Raw genomic sequence first — 19,107 nt, 5'->3', positions numbered from 1 at the left:
TGTAACTGGATAACTTGCTATTTAACTAGATATCTTCAAAAGATCTCTGGTTAAGTAATGATGCCAAATAAAAAACAAACAACAAACAAACAAGAAATAAAAGGATCCTTTAGGGATCCACAGAATTTATCCCATGCCCTTTTAAATTTGTGTACTGTTTTAATTCTCACCATCTCTTCTGGAAGGGCATTCCAGGCATTCACCACCCTCTCTGTGAAGCAATATTTCCTGATTTTGGTTCTGAGTCGTCCACTCAGAATTTCATATCATGGCTCCTAGTTCTACAGTTTCCTTTCCAATGAAAAAAAGTTTGAAGTTCGTGCATAATTAAAACCTTTCAGGTATCTGAAGGTCTATATCATATCTCCCCTGCACCTACTATCCTCTAGGGTATGCATATTTAGATCCTTCAGCCTCTCCTCATTAGTCTTCTGATACAGACACAAAACTAATATGGTTGCCCATCTCTGGACCGCCTCTGTTTTGTCCTTATCCTTTTTGAGATACGGTCTCTAGAATGGAACATCTTACTCCAGCTAAGACCTTACCAAAGACCTGTATAAGGGCATTATTACTTCCTTTTTCTTGCTGGTTATTCCTCTCTGTGTTATGCCTTGTAAAAGTGTGAACCCCTGGACCGAGGTGAGAGGTGTCACCGCCCACAGGGAGGAGCCCTGTGAGCCTCACCGTCGGTAGGCGCGGTCTCAGCGAAGTCAGACACAGCTGTGGAATAGAGTCTTTAATGAAAGAAAAGAAAGGTACAACCCGCAGAGTGGGAGATGCAGTAAAGTTCTGAGTAGAGGGGTATACCCAAGGGTGATACCTCAGATGTGAAGATTCGGTAGTGGCCCGCAGAGCGGTGTACGCCAGGAAGTTTCACAGTAGTGTAGAAATACCTCGGATGTGCAAATCTGGTAGTGGCCCACGGAATGGGGTTAGCCAGAGATGTGTCTCTGTGGTGGTAATGAGAAGATAGTCCGAGGTGCAGGAACCCCGATGAGGTTCCTGTAGCAGTGGTATGGTAATGAGTGGTTCCTGTAGCAGTGGTGCGGAGTGGTTCCTTCTGGGATGACGTAGTAGTGGCCCAAGGCACGGGGTAAACCATGAGGATCCCACAATGATACTTGGTAGATCAAGTCCGTAGAATTAGGTACTCACAGAAGGTAGATCCAGGAGAGGTCCTGGGGAGTGGGACAGATTGCAGTCCAAGGTGGAAATGCCCTCCGAGGAGCAGATGACCAGAGATGAAGTAGAGCCCCCGAGGAGTGGGTACCCAGAGTGTCTCATTGTGAACATAGGTTCTGGAACCAGAAGTCCAAGGAAGGAGTGGAATTCAGCAAGAGGGAACTCCTTGCTAACTCAACAAAGTGAAGGGCCAGCCAGCTTAAGTACAAGAGATGGGTGACGACATTCAGAGGGGACGCCCCCCGAGCTTCCTGCTATGACATGTACAAAGGTGGTCCATACTCGCGCACTTGTGCCTAAGTAATTCCTGGAACAAGATGGCGGTCGGCAGCACCCACACCGTCCCGGGAACGCCAGGCTGGTCAGCAGTGGTTGGCAGAGGCTGCCATTTTTCCAACGGATGACAATTCAGCAAAGAAAGAGGTGAGCATTAGTGGTCGCAGCCATCTGCGACTGACAGGCATAACAGTACCCCCCTTCTTAGAGGCCCTCCCTGGGGGTTTTGGTTTCCTAGGATGAGAAATGTGGAATTGTCTGATCAACTCCTTGTTGAGGATGTTGCTTGCAGGTTCCCAACTATTCTCCTCGGGACCAAATCCCTCCCATGAGATGAGATACTCTCAGCGCCTTCCGCATTTTCTTACATCCAATATATCCTCGACTTGATAAGTGATGTCCTCTTCTACAGTAAGAGGTTGAGGTTCAGGTGTTCTCTTTGAGAATTCTGTGAATGAGTGGTTTTAGAAGGGAGATGTGGAAGGCGTTGTGGATTCTAAGAGAAGAGGGCAACTGAATTCTGTAAGTGACTGGACCCAGGCGGCAAAGTACAGAGAAAGGTCCAATGTATCTGGGCGCAAATAAAGCAGAGGGCAGCTTTAAGCAAATGAAACAGGTGCTGAGCCGCACCTTGTCTCCGGGATGCAACTGCAGAGCTGCACGATGCTGAGCATCATAGACCTTCTTAGCCTTTTGTCCAGCCTTTTGGAGGAGTTGCTTGGTATGCTCCCAGAGTTGGTGCAGTTCTTACGCCAAAGCTTGTGCTGCGAAGGACGATACCGACAAAGGCACTGGGAGAGGAGGTAGAGATTGACGTCCTTAGATGATTTAGAAAGGTGAAGATCCGGTTGACTCAGATTGGTGTGAATTTAAAGCAAATTTGGCCCAGGGAAGCATGTATGTAACTGCCTTTACTTTACTTTACTGGCCTTTTTTTTTTTTTCTTTTTACTTTACTGGCCTTTTCTTCTTTCCAGCTTGTTGCAAGCTTCCAAGTTCCCGCCCCCTGTTGATTGTAACTTTGACTTATTCCTGCTTTGGTTATCCTTCGTTTACGTGAATTTGTTACTCTAGTTTTTTCCCTCTGTTAAACTGTAAACCGATCCGATATGGTAATCTACTATGAAGGTCTGTATATAAAATTGTTAAATAAAATAAATAAAATAAATTTGGACCAGTCACTCTGTCTGGAATTAACGTATGCCTGGAGAAACTGTTTTAGCATATGGTTCGTCCTCTCAGTCTGTCCATTGGCCTGCAAATGGTAAGCTGATGTGAGATCCAGTGAGATGTCAAATTTTTTGCATATGGATCTCCAGATATTTGCTGTAAATTGGACCCCTCAGTTGGAGAGGATATGTCTTGGCAGTCCATGGAGGCAAAAGACATGGCGGATGAAAAGCTTCACCAATTTAGGAGCAGAAGGTATCCAAGGTAATGCCACAAAATGAGCCATCTTTGAAAAGTGGTCCACAGTGACCCAGATGGTATTGTTGCCATTGGATATGGGTAAGTCAACAATGAAATCCGTGGCTAAATGCGTCCATGGTTCGCTAGGTGCGGGGAGTGGCTGAAGAAGTCCCCAGGGATGACCAACTGGTGGTTTCTGTCAAGTGCATGTGGGACACGACTCTACATAGGTCGGGACATCGTTCTTCATGGTGGGCCACCAGTAGAATCTTTGTAGGGTGGCTAGTGTTCTGGCTTGTCCAGGATGACCTGCGAGCAGAGTCATGTGCCCATCTGAGGATCTTTTTTCTATGTGTTTGGAGAACCACCGTCTTCCTGACTGGAACCATGTGGGTAGCAGAGAGGAGTACTCTTGTAGGGTCAATGATGTGATGCAGAGTATCAGGTACATCTTCCATGGAAAAGGAACAGGAGAGTGCGTCAGCAAGAGTATTCTTGTCTGCGGGACAGTATTGCAAGAGGAAGTCGAAGCGATTTAAAAATAAAGACCAGCGGACCTGCTTGTGGTTCACACATTGTGCATGACGTAAGTATTCGAGGTTTTTGTGGTCGGTGTAAACCGTGATTTGATGTTGTGCACCCTCTAGCCATGGACGCCATTCCTTGAATGCCAATTTAATCGCCAATAACTCTTTGTCTCCAATCCTGTAGTTTCGCTTGGCAGGGGAGAAGTGTTGAGAAAAAAATGAGCAGGGATGCAAGGTGTGGTTGTCATTATGTTGGCTGAGGATGGCACCAACCCCGACATCGAAAGCATCCACCTCTATGATGAAGAGTCGTCGAGCATCTGGGTGACATAAGCATGGATCTTGGAGAAACGCCTCTTTAAGTTCCTGAAAGGTGCTCACGGCTTCTGGAGACCAGTGAGAGGGATTGGCTTCCTTTCAAGACATGGCTGTAAGAGGCGCGGTCAATGTAGAATAATGGTGAAGGAATGATCTGTAGTAGTTAGTGAACCCTAGGAATCTTCACAGAGCCTTGAGGCCAGTGGGATGTGGCCAGCCCAGAAAGCTCTTGATTTTTTGCGGATCCATCTGGAACCCTTTGCTGGATACCATATAGCCTAAAAAGGGGACAGACTCCTAGTGGAAGGAGCATTTTTCCAATTTGGCATATAGGCGGTTGTTTTGTAATCTCTGTAGAATGTTAATGATGTCTAGTTGATGGCTCTGGAGGTCTTGGGAGAAGACCAGTATGTCATCTAGGTATACTACTACACAGCTGTAAAACATGTCCCTGAAGATTTCATTCATCGTTTTGAAAAACGGCAGGGGCATTGCAAAGGACAAAAGGCATGACCAAATATTCAAAATGGCTGTCGCGGGTATTAAATATGGTCTTCCATTCATCACCCTGGCGTATCCGGACCAAGTTGTATGCCCCTCTGAGGTCCATTTTAGTGAATATTTTGGCCCCTTGGAGCCTATCAAAGAGTTCAGAGATCAATAGCAATGGGTAGCGGTCTTTCATGGTAATCTCATTTAAGCCACGGTAGTCTATGTTATGTAGGGGCTTTCTGAATCAATGTTGTATGCACTTTTCACTGCAACCTAACTATTTTCCAGATGTAGTGTCCAAAACTATGTACATCTTGTACTTTTTGGATGGGAAAGCCCTAGCCTGGGCATCACCTCTGGCTTTATTTATCATCTTGTCATATTGCTTTGCTACCTTCAGATCACCAGAAACTATTACCCTAAGGTCCCTCTCCCAGGCCAGGCACATTAGTTTTTTACCCCACTATCATATATAGGTCTGTTGGATTACTGCAGCCCAGATGCATGACTCTACACTTCTTTAAATTCAATCCCAGCTGCCAAATCTTTGACCAAGATTTCTTATATCGCTTTTCTTTCTCTACTCCTTCAGGCATGTCCACACTGTTGCAAATCTTTGTATCATCCTCATCATTATCTTCTATCCCTTCCACAATTTTAACTCACAAAGATATTGAGCAAAACAGGTCCCAAAACTGATCCCTGTAGTACTCCATGTAACACAATTCTCTCTCCAGAATAGGTTCCATTTACCATTACGTGCTGTCTACTGTCAACCAGTTTGTAATCCACTCCACCACCTTGGTGCCCATTACCAAGCATCTCATTTTATTCACGAGCCTCCTATGTGGAACCATATCAAAAGCTTTGCTGAAATACAAGTAAATAACATCTTCCTTGATCCAACTCTCTATTCACCCAATTAAAAAAAAAAACAATCAGATTTGTTTGACAGGACCTTCCCCTGGTGAATCCATGCTGCTTCAGGTCCAGCAACCCATCAGATTGTAGCTAGTTCACTAATCACTATCCTTTCCTTCAGCAAAGTCTCCATGAATTCTTCTACCACTGAGGTGAGGCTAACCAACCTGTAGTTTCCATCCTCCTCTCTACTACCACCCTTGTGAAGTGGGACCATAACCGCTCTTCTCCAGTCTCATGGGCCCACTCCAATTTTGAGGGATCTATTGAACAGTTCTTTCAGCAGATCCACCAGCACATTTCTGAGCTCCCTTAGTATCCTGAGATGTATCTCATTCTGCCTCATGGCCTTGTCACCTTTCAGTTTTCCGATCTCTTCCCATTCATCTACCCCACTTCCATCCCTGGTCTTGTCAATCCATCTCTGGTCTTTTCAGTCTATTTCCAGGGTCTTCTTTAGTGAACATTGAACTGAAATATTTGTTTAATATTTCTATTTCTTCATCTTTCTCCATATATTGCTTTCTTCAATTTCACACCACCACCTCAGGTCATCCTCCTTTCTTTGATATATCTGAAAAATGTTTTGTCACCTTACTTTACCTCTTTGACAATCCTTTCTTCTGCTTGCCTTTTTCTTTCCTGACTTCTTTCTTTCTTTCCCTCACTTTCACTAGATATTTCTCCCTGTTTTCCTCTGTTTGGGATCCTTTGCACTTCTCTTTGCCTTTACTTTTTAGCCACCTCCTTTGAGAATCAGATCATTTTCTTTTTCCTCTTACCTTTGTTTAATTTTCTGACAGAGATTGGTTGCCTTTGTAATATCTCATTTTAAGTTGATGCTTGGCTGCCTAAGAAGAGGAATGGTCAGCAGAAAAAAGGGAGGTGATATTGCCATGGTGAGACCTCATTTAGAATACTGTGTACAATTCTGGAGCCCACCCCTTCAAAAAGATGTAAACTGGTTGGAGTCACTCAAGAGAGTGGTCAGTGGTCTTCATTCTAAAGAATATAGGGATAGACTGAAAGATCTAAACATGTACACTCCAGAGGAAAGGCGAGTTAGGGCAGATATGATAGAGACATTTAAATATCTCAAAGTTTTCCATGCACAGGAGGCGAGCCTCTTTCAACAGAAAGAAGGCTCTAGAATGAGAGATCATGGGTTGAGGGTGAAAGGGGGTAAACTTAGGAGTAACCTTAGGAAATATTTCTTTATAGATAGGGTAGTGAATGCATAGAATGGCTTCCCAGTGGAGGTGGTGCTGACAAAAATGTTATCTGAATCAAGAAAGCATAGGATAAATACAGGGGATCTCTGAGAGAGTGATGGAAATTGTAAAGCTAAATTAGTTGGGTGGATTGCCAATTAGATAAGCCATATGGCCTTTTTATGCTGTCATGTTTCTAAAAATATTTAGTCTAGCCTTTATTTGATGGTTAATAGTTGGTAGAATAACTAGTAGCACTAGCAATGTCTATTTTCCCTGTGGTCTTCCCCAACAACATCATGACATAATGGCTTTATGTTTCATTCTCAGCCTGGAAACAACCCTCTGCCACAGCCTACTGTGCATATACACAGGAGTCATGATGAGTCATGTTGACTAAGCCTTTGGCTGTAGTTTGTACTAGAAAGAAATAAAAACAACTATTGCTCCAAAAAGAACAAACCAAAATAAATACAACCACTCTTAGAGCTTCTCATACCACTTTATTCACAAAACAATTTGCTTCAGAATTTTTTGGGAATTACTGTAGAGAAGACTAGTTACAATACGTGCACTAATGCAGATGATTACAATAAAAAGAGGCAGTAAGGTAGCAGTATGCGCCAACAAAGAGTAAAGATAAATGCCTATCACTGCTTAATACAACATCATGCAGAAGTTAGAAAGGAACAGCACAGCTTCTTCAAGGAGAAGTCTGCATAAGGACTGCCACTATCTATTCAGCAAGGACCAAAAATGAAATACATACACAAAGGATCATCCCTATGCAACACAGGAAATTCAAGTTTGAGTCTCCTGTCCAATGGATCCAGTAGGAATCAGGTGTCTGAAAATTGCCCTCTGTCCGGCTAAAAGAACATATGGGCCTCAATAGTGCATAGTTCCCAAGGAGGGTGTTCAGGTTGGAAAAGAAAAGTACACACTCTAGAGAATAGGAAAGGAGACAAGAAAGCTGCCAGAATTGTAGTAACTCCTGCTGGTCAAAGGAATTGTACAGAGGTTAAGTGTAAGAGTAGACTTACTTATAGCCCTTCTGGCTGGAAAGGACATGCGTGTCACTCAGACATGCCAACCGAGATGGAGAATTGTATTAAAGAGAATATGGGTAGGAGGAGGAAAACAGAACTTGAAAGGATACATATAGGAATGCAGCAGACTATTTGAAAATGAATAAGGCAAATACAAGTCTTTCACAATTAACCATTTACAACATGGAAATTCTGAGCTATTAATTCTAATGCATTTTGGCTTAACAATGGGCACCAACAAGTTAAAATGATTTCTTCTTTATGCTCACACTTGTACCAGCTTCCAAAAAAGCAGAGAAAAAAAAATAACTTGAATGCCAACAGCTGATACACACACAGGAAATGTTAACAAGCTTTGCAGAAACAGCACCAGTGAGCAACTATTAAAAGTAGGTCCCATCAGCTGAAATAATTTTCATCTCAAAGATTTTCAAGCATGGTGATGTCTTCCTGCTAATTTGAAAACTGCATTGGTGGCAAAATAGCTCTTTACTGCGTGACTGCAAAACCACATCTTCAGAGCTGACCCTTTTACACCTTAGAACAGTGGCAGCATGTGTATACAATACATCCCAAGGGAGTCAAAATCAGAGCAGGTGCTAGAGAGCAGATTTACTCAAATATGTTTTCCTTTCTAGATCTCCTCCCAAAAATATCTGGCAGTATTATTTAATGCATATGTCTTTCAATACAATCTAGGTGCAGAATACTCAGGTGTTTCAGTGTTTGCCTCTTCCTCTGAATTCTTTCATGTTTATTTATTTTCTCTCTTTAGAGCATTCTTGCTGTTATTGGATATTTCCCGGTTAGATCATGCTCTAAGGCCTTCATCATGTGGTAAATGTGCTTACCACACGATACACACTTTGTCCCAGGTATAAACCATTTTATTGGGATTTTCTATGTGTAAATATGGTAATGGCCATGAAAATGAGGAATAATGAGCTGATTGTCATTTTGCTGGTGTATGCTAGAGTGCAATAAGTAATGTGATATTTCACACATGATAAATAGGCAGGGGAAAAAACTCGCCACCTGGAGGGTCATGAAGTATAAAAGCTCACACCTGACAAGATGACAAAGAGAGAGGAAAAAGAGAAAGAAAGAGGAGAAAGAAAGAAAAATAGAAGGAAACCCAGGAGTTCTCTGCCTTTGCAGTATATTTGAAAATATATGCTGTATATATGTTTCCTTGTCATGCAGGCACTCTATATCATCTTTTTGATATTGCACAGCTTTGAAAATCGCTGAGAGCCTTGTGCACCTAGCAATTAATACATTTTTAATAAAGATAAAGATAAAGTTGGTGATATTTGCACTGAAAGAGTATGCAAACCAGAGATTGTTGATGCTTTCACTACCAGTGTGCTAGAAAATGGACGTACATCTTTTTGTAAACCATGTCCTAATCATTTCTTCAATAAAGAAATGCCTGGTTACAAAGAACAACCAGTTCATGCTGCACAGATCTATTTGAACACTTCCACAACAGAGAACTGTGATGAAGATCTTGGAAGCCCATTGTTCCAAACTCCTAAAGATGAAAGTAAACCTGCTCTTTCCACCGTAGACAAAGAATTTCTGAAGATAATTAATAAGGAATTCTTCAAAGATGGCACCACTTCCATTCCACATGCCCAGGCCTTGACTTCCCAATAAAAGAGAGAAGGTACTTTCCCAGCTTGCTTTCCTTTGTCAGACTCTAGAGAGAAAACCAGAGATAAAGGATAATCTTTTGGCCGTCATGAAAAATATATTTGACAAGGGTCATGCAGAACCAGCTCTACCTCTGAAAGAAGGTGTAGAGTGCTGGTATCTTTCTATCTTTGACCTATATCATCCACAGAAACCTGGTCAAATCAGGATTGTATCTGATTCAAGTGCTCAGTTTCATGGGGTTTCTCTCAATGATGTGCTTCTTACCAACCAGATTTAACAAAGATCCTTCTAGGAGTCTTGATCCGCTTCAGAAAAGAGCCTGTTGCTGTAACCACTGACATCTATTCTACTGTTTTGTGGTCGGAGAATATAACAGGAATTATTTATGATTCCTATAGTACCATGACCTTAATATCAGTAGTGACATCATCAAATATAAAAGTGCATGTCTTTGGCAACAGTTCATCACTAGCTCTGACTATGTATGGAATCAGAAGAACAACACACGAAGGAGAAATGGAGTAAGGTATAGATGCCAAAGAGTTGTTGAAAGGGACCTTTTTGTTGATGATGGACTCAAGTCTATGTCTACAGAGGAATAGGCCATTGATGTGCTGAAAAAGACACAACAGATGTTAACTCTTACCAGCCTGAGACTGCATAAATTAGCTTCCAATAGTGTACAGGTAATGAAGGTGTTCTCTTAAAATGACCATGCATAGGGTCTAAAGCAGAGGTGCTCAAACCGGTCCTATGTGCCACTTATGTAAATATTTCTCATGCATATTCATTAGGGAAATCCTGAAAACCCAACTGGCCCATAGGACCGGTTTGAGCAACCCTGGTCTAAAGGACCTAGACCTAAGCGTTGACACACCAGCAGTACAATGAATCAGCGCAGTCTTGGTTTCAGATAAGATCTCAAGAAAGACGCATTCACCTTTCAGGTGTCTATCCAAAAAATATTATATGGGATACTATCAGTAGTGAACAACTTATATGAACCACTTGGATTTGTAGCCTTAATCACTACACAAGGGAAATGTTTGCTAAGAGAACTTTCAGCAGAGACATGAGAATGGGATACCCCACTGCCTCTAAGCAAGAAAGGAGAGTGTGAGGCATGGATAGTATTCCTACAAGCTCTTGATCAGTTCTCTTGATCAGTTCGAGGTTCCATGTACATATACCTCTGTTTCTTTCACTACAGCACAATACAGGGAATTCTGTGTCTTTTCAGATGCCTCAGTGAAAGTCATAGCTGCAGTGGCCTACTGAAAATAATAGACAATGAAGGTAAGCCCTAAGTGGGATTTATCCTTGGTAAGAATAAATTAGTTCCACAGACTAGCCAGTGTTAGCAGTGGAAAATGCTAAATTGGTGCTAAATGAAATAGATTAACAACCTAACACGGTTAAGTTTTACACTGACAGTAAAGTGGCTTTTAGTTACATATACAATCAGAGCAAGAGATGTTATATATGTGAGCAATAGGGTCCAACACATCAGAAAACCCATCCGGCTATAACAATGGCACTACATTCCCACTGAACTGAACCCTGCTGACCATGTCATGAGGTCCATCTCTGCAGCTCAACTAATGCAGACTGCATGAATGACAGGGACAAAATTCCTTTAGAGCAATGGCAAGACAGCACCAAACTCAGCAGTCTGCTTTGAACTGCTATATCCTGAACTGGACGTAGAGATCTGTCCTCAGGAATCTGCTCTGGTTACCAAAGTTCCAAGTATACTAGGAACACACCGCTTCAAAAGGTTTGCAAGATGGGTAAAGCTTGTTCTTACCACTCTGATGGTTGTAGTCACAACCATCAGAGTGGTTCCTGTATCAACAGACCAAGAGTCTCCAATCATCCTGACTCCTGTTACCATCCTTACCCAAAAGACTGGTGTGAATCTGGCACCACCTGGAGAACTTAGCACCAAGACGATGCCCAGTGGAGACAGTAAGAAATGCATAAAGCTGAAATATGGACTGCTAAACAAGGAATTGTAAAGAACTTTGTTAGACCCATCACTGAAACAGCACTTCTCATGGCTCATGGAGAAGTGTGAGCACTTTGGACCCCTTACATTGTTAGTGTTTAGTTATAGAAAAGTTAATCGTGGAATCTTACGATTCTAAGCAAGGAGTGCATTGACTCCACAGAAGTTTTTTCACTGTTGTCCTCCTTTCACAGTGTCCTGCTTCCACAGCAGACTGTTTCTGTTGCTAATGCTGTTGTTGATGCTTTTATTCTGTATCGTTCTTTGTTTAGTGTTATACTGCCAACTGGAGGTCAGCCTGCATATATTCAGTTCATCTGTGTGGCGGTCCGGTCCGTGAAGTTCACGTCCCGGCCCTTACCTCAAGGGTTCCTGCCGGCTGGGATCGAAGCAGAATCAAGATCTGGGCGTCCCCGCAGGGTAGACGCCATTACGGGCCTGCCCCTAGGCGTGTGCGTGCAAGTCTCTCGCACTTTTCTGGACAATTTCCCGCCGGAGGGTGGCTCCGCCCTGAGTCTGATGTCAGATGCTGTGGCCTACTTAGGGCCACCGCGGACACCCGAGGAGTGCCTTGCAACAGGGTTCCTTCGATCCCCCATTGCCTCGAGCCCCGGAGTCAGCCACCGTCTTGGCTACTCCATTCCTGCCTGCCTGTTGGTTCCTGCTTGCCAGCCTGCCTACAGCCCAAGCCGGGTTCCAGCCTGTCTACAGCCCCTGCCGGGCTCCAGCCTGTCTACAGCCCCCGTCTGGTTCCAGCCTGTCTACAGCCCCCGCCGGGCTCCAGCCTGTCTACAGCCCACGCCGGTTTCCAGCCTGTCTACAGCCCACGCCGGGTTCCAGCCTGTCTATAGCCCATGCCGGGTCCCCGTCTGTCTCAGCCAAACCAGATACTCACCTGCTTCCTCTCCATCGACCGCCTCGCCTAAGTCCCAGCGGTCGGGCCCCTACGAGCTCCTCCTGGGGGGGGGCTCTGACTTCCAGGGTGAATCTCCTAAGTCCCAGTGGCTGGACTCCCAAGGGCCCCTCCCGGGGGAGGACCAGCTTCCAGGGTGAAACCGCCTATACCCGCCTGCCAGAGTTCTGCCTCCCGGTCCATTCAGTCAAGACCAGAGTAGTCCTTTCCTAGTGTCCTGCAGGCCAGCCCAAGGGTCCACTAGCCCCGTGTTCACAACAATCTGGCTCTAAAGGGTTAACCTCTGGGCTTGGAAGCAGAGGATCCTGGATGTTTTTCTATCCACTTTGGTCAGCTCTGTTGTGTCTGGCCTGTATAATGGAGCAGTTAATCTAGCCCAGCCCTACAAAATAGTCTTTATTTTATTTGTCTTTATTTCTGGGACCAGAATATGCTGGTTGCTGTTATCTCCAGTTTATGAAAAGTAAGACTCTGTTAATTGTTTTGCTTGGTAATAAAGTATGGAGTTGAAGTGGTCTCCTCTGTCTGAGTAAAACAAAGTTAAGCTATCTGTTCAAGCTCTACATAGAAAACAGTAGCGGAGACAGAATGCTACCAGCCTTCCAGCATCTTTCTTATTGCTGTTAGGATATTACAAACATACAAATTATAGAAACATGACAGCAGAAAAAGACCATACAGCCTATCTAGTCTGCCCCTCTACACCAGCTATTCTGCTTGACTTTCCCTACCACTCCCTCACTGCTTCCCTCATATTGCCTGAGGTATGGCTGATATCCATCACCTGGCTGTGCCACACAGCCCACATGTACCCTGTTGACCAGTCCCCACTAGAGCTGCTGTCTGCCCCTGTCTTGGACAGCTGCCATCAGTGTGCCATCAGGGAGAAGAAAGCATGTATAGCATTCTAGCTGGTCCAGATGTCTCTGGTGAAATGACTGCTACTCCCCTCTGCCTTGGCCAACTGTGCCTGCATGTGACTACAGCACTGATTGTACAAGGTTGGGATAACCTGCCTACTGAATATAGTCCTGGAGGGTATTTTATAATTGGGAGCTAAGAGGTGAAGAATATACCTAAAGCTCAGGTTCTCCATAATCTGCAGGGGCTAGTCTTCCAGGGTAATCATTTCCCTGATGTGCCTTGCCATGACTTTTGATGCTGCCTGCCTCTTGCTCTGAGATAATGCTACAGAACACCACCCCATCTGCTTTATAGTAGCTTGCTACTGCTGGAGGCTGTTGGCCTGCCATCTGACGTGGAAGGAGCCATGATATTAGCTTGAGAAACATATTTCCCTTTCCAACCATTTTGTTGCTACTCATGTTGCTGCTTCTACTTTGAATGCTGATGAGATCCTCTGGCTAGTACTGGTGCCCTTCCCTGATGTCAGTGTTAGCAAGTGGTGTTTCTCTATGTGATGCTACATACCAGCATTTGTAAAAGGCCCATATGTTCCCTCAAATAATGGCCTTAAAATAGTGAATGCACTCAGCAAAACAAAGTTCTTTCTGCACTTTAAAGAGCCCCCACAACACAGATGTCTTCCTTTATCTCCTCCCTCTCTGGATCCCTAGAGGGTATTGCTGTTAGAACTGGGGTTGAAGGTGAACTGGGAGGTAAAAGGCCAGGGGAGTCATTCATACTCTATGACTGCACTGCCTGGTTTTCCTGGGAGCTGATCTCAGCTCTGTCAGCATCATCTGCCTCTTCTACATTCTCTCTGGATGATAAAATGCTACTGACTAAAGTCCCAAAATTATCTTCAGCTACTCACTGTTCAGTATTCACTGATTCAAGTAATCCAAGATTCAGTTCTTCAGCAGAATCAGTTTTTACAAATACCGACTCAATTATCTGAGAAGCAGTAATCTGGGAGGAGCAAGGTGCTATTGTTGGGTGCTGCACTTCTGCATTGCTCACACCAGCCTCCAAATACTGCCATCTTTTTGTCCCTTCTCCAAAGCAAGAAAGAGAGGAGAAGGTGGTGGGGGCATATGCTCTCTCAACTTTAGTTTCTTATGGTTTGAGCCTACCACTTCTGGTTTATGTCTGATAAAAAAAAATCTCTTTCTAGCTTAAGGGCGGGACTCAGTTTTTTCTCACTGGTATTACTGCTTGTGCTTCTCCTTTGACTGATCCATTCCTCTGCCCCTGTCATTCTTCTACCTGCTGCTATTCCCTCTTCTCACCTTTCCTTGGAGTGGCATGATGGAATTGAAAATAGTGGCTATTTTTTTATGTTATAGGAATCCTTCTGCAGAGGACTGAAAGGCTTAATTGCAGTTATAATTGGAAAATAAATGAAATGTCACAATATAAATTTATTAATATACTGTAGCGTGTACACTAGTTCTACTGAGTATCACAAACATACTAGTTGTCAACAAGCAAATGGGCCGATGCAGTAAAGTGCACTCAGGCCGAGCGCACTGTTAGCCCCCGGTTGGATGCAAGTTTTCGACGCACTATTTTTACCCCTTATACAGTAAGGGGTAATAGTGCATGGAAAATGTGCGGCCAATCCCCCCAAAACTAATAGCACCCACAACATGCAAATGCAGGTTTGATAGCCAAAGCTTCTGTCAAAAAGGAGGCACTAGGGACGCGTTAGTGTCCCTAGTGCCTCCTTTTACCGCGGGCCCTCATTTGCATATTTTTTGTTTCTGAATCGCATGCCCAGGAGAGTAGCCTAGGCGCACGCCAGGAGAGCGGGCGCTCGCCGGTTCTCCTGCAGGTTTTTCTGTATCGCCCCGAAAGTTAGAAAGCATTGCAGTGGCACAGTGCACACACTGACTGCTGGCTGACCTTGCCTATACTACTCTTTTTGTACACACACAAATTCTGAGAGAGAGAAAAAACAGGTACAAGGCTTAGGCTGCTGTCATGCAATCTGCCTCTGGAGCTAATAGTAAATAGCACTGCATATTATAAGACTCTTCTGTAGAGAGACACTTTCAGTCACTAGTCAAGCAAATGAAGAATTGCAGTGCCTCTATCTGTCTCTCATACAGTGAAAGAAACAGTGAAGGAAAAAAGTCCTTTGTCAAAATTATCGTCTCTCTCTCTCTCCTTTTCAAAATCTCTTTTTCTAAAGCTTCTCCTTGGCTCTGACAGAGCTTCAGAAAGACGCCACCTTTCTGTGTGTAATCACTAAATAAATAACCATAAAATGGTGTCCACACATGCTCAAAGTTGATTTCAGTTGATTATAAAAAATAAAAGAAAAAATGAGAAAGTCAGCATCAGTCTATGCAAGTACCAGCTAGGATAGACAGGTTTAAAAAATGCTTGATCTTGATTAGTTCTGCTTCTTGTCTTCTTCCCTATTTCTTCCCACCCTGCCCCAGCCACACTATGATTTCACTGGTAATGGTTGCTTGCTGTTTCCTTAGAAAGAAAAACCAACAAGATGAGCTGAAAAAAGCAAACTAGCAGATCTAGCTATAGGGAGTAGAGGAGTAGCCTAGTGGTTAATGGACTATAAGCAGGAAAGTCAAGGTTCAAATTCCATTGCTGCTCCTTGTGATCTTGGGCAAGTCACTTTGCCCTCTATTGCCTCAGGTACAAACTTAGATTCTTTAGGAACACAAAGAAATATCTACAGTATCTCTAGGTAATCCACTTTGAGGTGGAAGAACATAAAAAGTCTTACTTGGCCACTAGACCACAAAGAAAAATAAACAGTTTTGTGGGTGACCATGAATGAAACAAAAATGGCTTTATTCATCTTGTTTAATCCATTTGTTTCAAGCAAATGCATATCCCTAGTGCTTTCAAGTCTCTTTCGTACCAGAAAAAAATCCAAAAATTGTGTTCCATAGGTATGTTTTAGAAGTCATGTGTGTTGCAGTCACATTTTAATATATATAGATATAAATGATACTTAGTATAATTTATAAAGAAAAGAAATGTTAGCTGTTACCATGCCAACATCCTGTGTAAATAGCAATGACTTTGAATGAACCCCTTCTGACTTCCCAGCCTAACGTTGTCACTGTGTAATGTACCTAATTCTCTCAACACACTGATCCATTACTTCTGTTCAGTGTAGAGGGTCAGGCTTGTAGTATAAAGTCAAAGATAATTAGCAGTCCTATCATTAACCTGCTCTAAGGACTGCAGCCCAGAAAATACAAGGAAAAATTAGGCAGAAGAAATAGAAAAGGATGTTGGTATATTCTGTCGTCAGAGCAGCTGCTGCACATTGTCAATATCACCAGGAGACCTTATTGCATTAACATAAATTTAATGACAAATGTACAGTACTATTCAGGGACTCATTAATTTGCAATGGGTGCTTGTGACATCTTAGCGCATCTATGTACTGTTCAGTATGTTTTGGAAAACAAGATGGGTAAAATGAAAACATATACAGTATTTCTTTTTCTATGGCTAGTTAGAGAGGGACTCTGTACATATCTCCCAGTAGCTGGAGGTCCTGTCCTGCATGCTGGCTTTGTATTGCATGGGAAAAAATGTTGGATTGGTTTCATCTGCCATTTTAATTCATTTGATTCAGTTCAGTTGTCAAGTTAAGTCATTTATTTAGTTATATGCTTTATAACTTTATATGCTTTATTCCTATTTCTATTCAAGTTTAATGAAACCTGCAGCAAAGGGAAGAGCACTCCACGACTCTAAGAGTAGAGAAAAATGGCACCAAAAGTAGCATGAACACCCCACAGCACCAAAACAGGGGCAAAAAAAGGACCAACAACAGTGACAAGAATACCCCAAGGCACTGAGAAAGGATCAAAGTTGCACTAACAATTGCTGGAGCACCTCAAGGCAGTGCGAGAGGAACAAACCAGCACAACAGTGTCATGAACAGCCCAAGATAGAAAAAGAGGAGCAAAGTGCGCCAAGAACAATCCAAAGCACTGGAAAGGGGCCAAAGCAGATCAAATAGAGAGAAGAACACTTCAAGGCACTGTGAAAGAGGCTGGAGCACCTCAAAGCAATGGGACAGGTAGAAAGCAGTACAAGAGTGTCATGAGGAGCCCAAGGCACCAAAACAGAGGCATGAGAAGTCCAAGGCACTATAAGAAGAGCAAAAGACACCAACAGTGGCATAAAACTGCAAGGCAATGTAAGAAGACAAAAAAAGCCCAGCCAGAGGCATGAACTCCTGAAGACAATATAAGTGGAGCAAAACAGCCAAAGCACCATAATGAAGGCATTTTGGCACCAACAGTGTCAGGAATAGCTCAAAACACCAAGAGAGGAGCAAAGAATCACAGCATTACCCAGACAAAACTATTGAATATGGAGCTTTTAAAGATCAGATAAAATAGATTTTAAATCAGATGGTGTGATTTGGTATGAGAACACAGACAGTGAGAGAAAGATCATTCAAATGCAAGGGTCCCAGACTTCAGGAACACTAAGGGGGTCATTTTTCAAAATGCAAAAAGTCCCATTAATGCATGTGATTGCACCATATCGTATGGTGTGATGCAAATTCAGAAAATGGGAGGAGTTAGGGCTGGGAAGAGCTATTGCACAGCTACACCTCTTTGGATTGTGTTAGGCTGTGCAATAGCTGCTGTGATGTAAGGTTTCATTACCATGTCTCCTGTAAGTCCTATTTCAGCTGAATTGATGGGTGGGAGGGAGGGAGGGAGAGAGAGAGAGACTGGCCATAATGTCATGGCCCATAGGTAGGTATTTGTATCCCTATGGTAGGCCCACCTAGTAACTCGAGGTGGGGATTAGGTAAGAGTGCAGGGGGTTAGGGGCCACTTTGACATTCTACGTGACACCTACGAACAGAACAGTGGTCTCTTGTGAAGATTTGCTGGCCTTCGGAGTGAAGAAACTCACTCCAAGATGAGATTTGGGCAAGGTTCTAGAGAGAACCTACCTATGGGCCATGATATTATGGCCAGTCTCTCTCTCTCTCTCTCTCTCTCTCTCTCTCTCTCTCTCTCTCTCTCGTGTCTGGGACCATTAAAAAATGGTCCCCCAGTGGTTGAATGCAGGAAATACAACAGGTCTGGCACTTATTGCAGAATCTGAAATGGTATTGCAATTTGCACTAACTTAGCTCTTCGCAATAAATGCTATATTAGCATAAAACACGCCCCTTTTGCTATCGTATGCGGTACTTACCGCATTTTGATAAATCCACCCCTTACTTTGTTAAAATAGGGGAGTCCCTCAAGGAGTCATTAGCTGGATGAGAAAATCTAGCACAAGATGATAAGCAGTGGGCAAAACGAAAAGAAGATATTATTATGAAGGCAATTAACTTTTTGTCAGAAAAGTAAATAAAGGGAAGAGAAAAAAAAGAGGCCACTATGGTTTATGAAAGTAGCCTGAAAGATAAAGAAAAACGTGTAGAGCCATAAACTACAAGAGATCGCAGAAAGAAGAAGGCAGGAAGCAATTTCTGGAAGAGCTTAGAGAATCTGGATAAGTAATCAAAAGAACGAAGATGCAAATGGATGAAAAAATAACAAATACTGTACAATGGGGGTTCATGACATATTTTAGATGTGTTAGTGATAGGAGGAACTACAAAAAAAACTATTTCTGCTAGAACTTAACAAGTATAAATTATCAATAGCATATGCAAGGAAATCATTCATTACGGCTAAAATAAATTGTGCCTTAAATCAAATAGAATATACATTTCATACTGTTAAGAAAGCTTTTACTCTTATATCACCAGTATTTAAATATTTGGTGGATTGTGATGAGTTAGCAGATTCATTTCATAATAAGGTCTAGAGATGTGAATCGGAACCAGAATCGGTTCGGATTTCAGTTCCGATTCACATCTCTAATAAGGTCTGTTCACTACAGATTTTACTCCCTAGTCTGGCTATGGAGGTAGTTGCTGGGGCTAATAGTAACATGCTTCCTTCTGCATGGACATATTTTAGTCATATTTCAAAAAAATAGCTTGTTAAGCACATTGTCAAGTCCATTTTTTTACTTGTCACCTAAACCTTGCTCATTTTGGCTGATAAAAGGGCTGCCAAATTGTTATTTCAAAGTTTTGATTAATAATATTAACCTTTCATTGCATGAAGGCATTTTGTCCTCATCCTTAAAACATGCTGTTTTTATTCCTTAAAAAAAGGACATTGTTCTCCCAAGACTCTGACTTTTCCAATTTCTGTCCAATTTCA

The sequence above is a fragment of the Rhinatrema bivittatum genome, chromosome 1, assembly GCF_901001135.1.
Source record: "Rhinatrema bivittatum chromosome 1, aRhiBiv1.1, whole genome shotgun sequence".
In the NCBI taxonomy this organism is placed as follows: domain Eukaryota; kingdom Metazoa; phylum Chordata; class Amphibia; order Gymnophiona; family Rhinatrematidae; genus Rhinatrema; species Rhinatrema bivittatum.
This window is presented reverse-complemented; position numbering follows the sequence as displayed.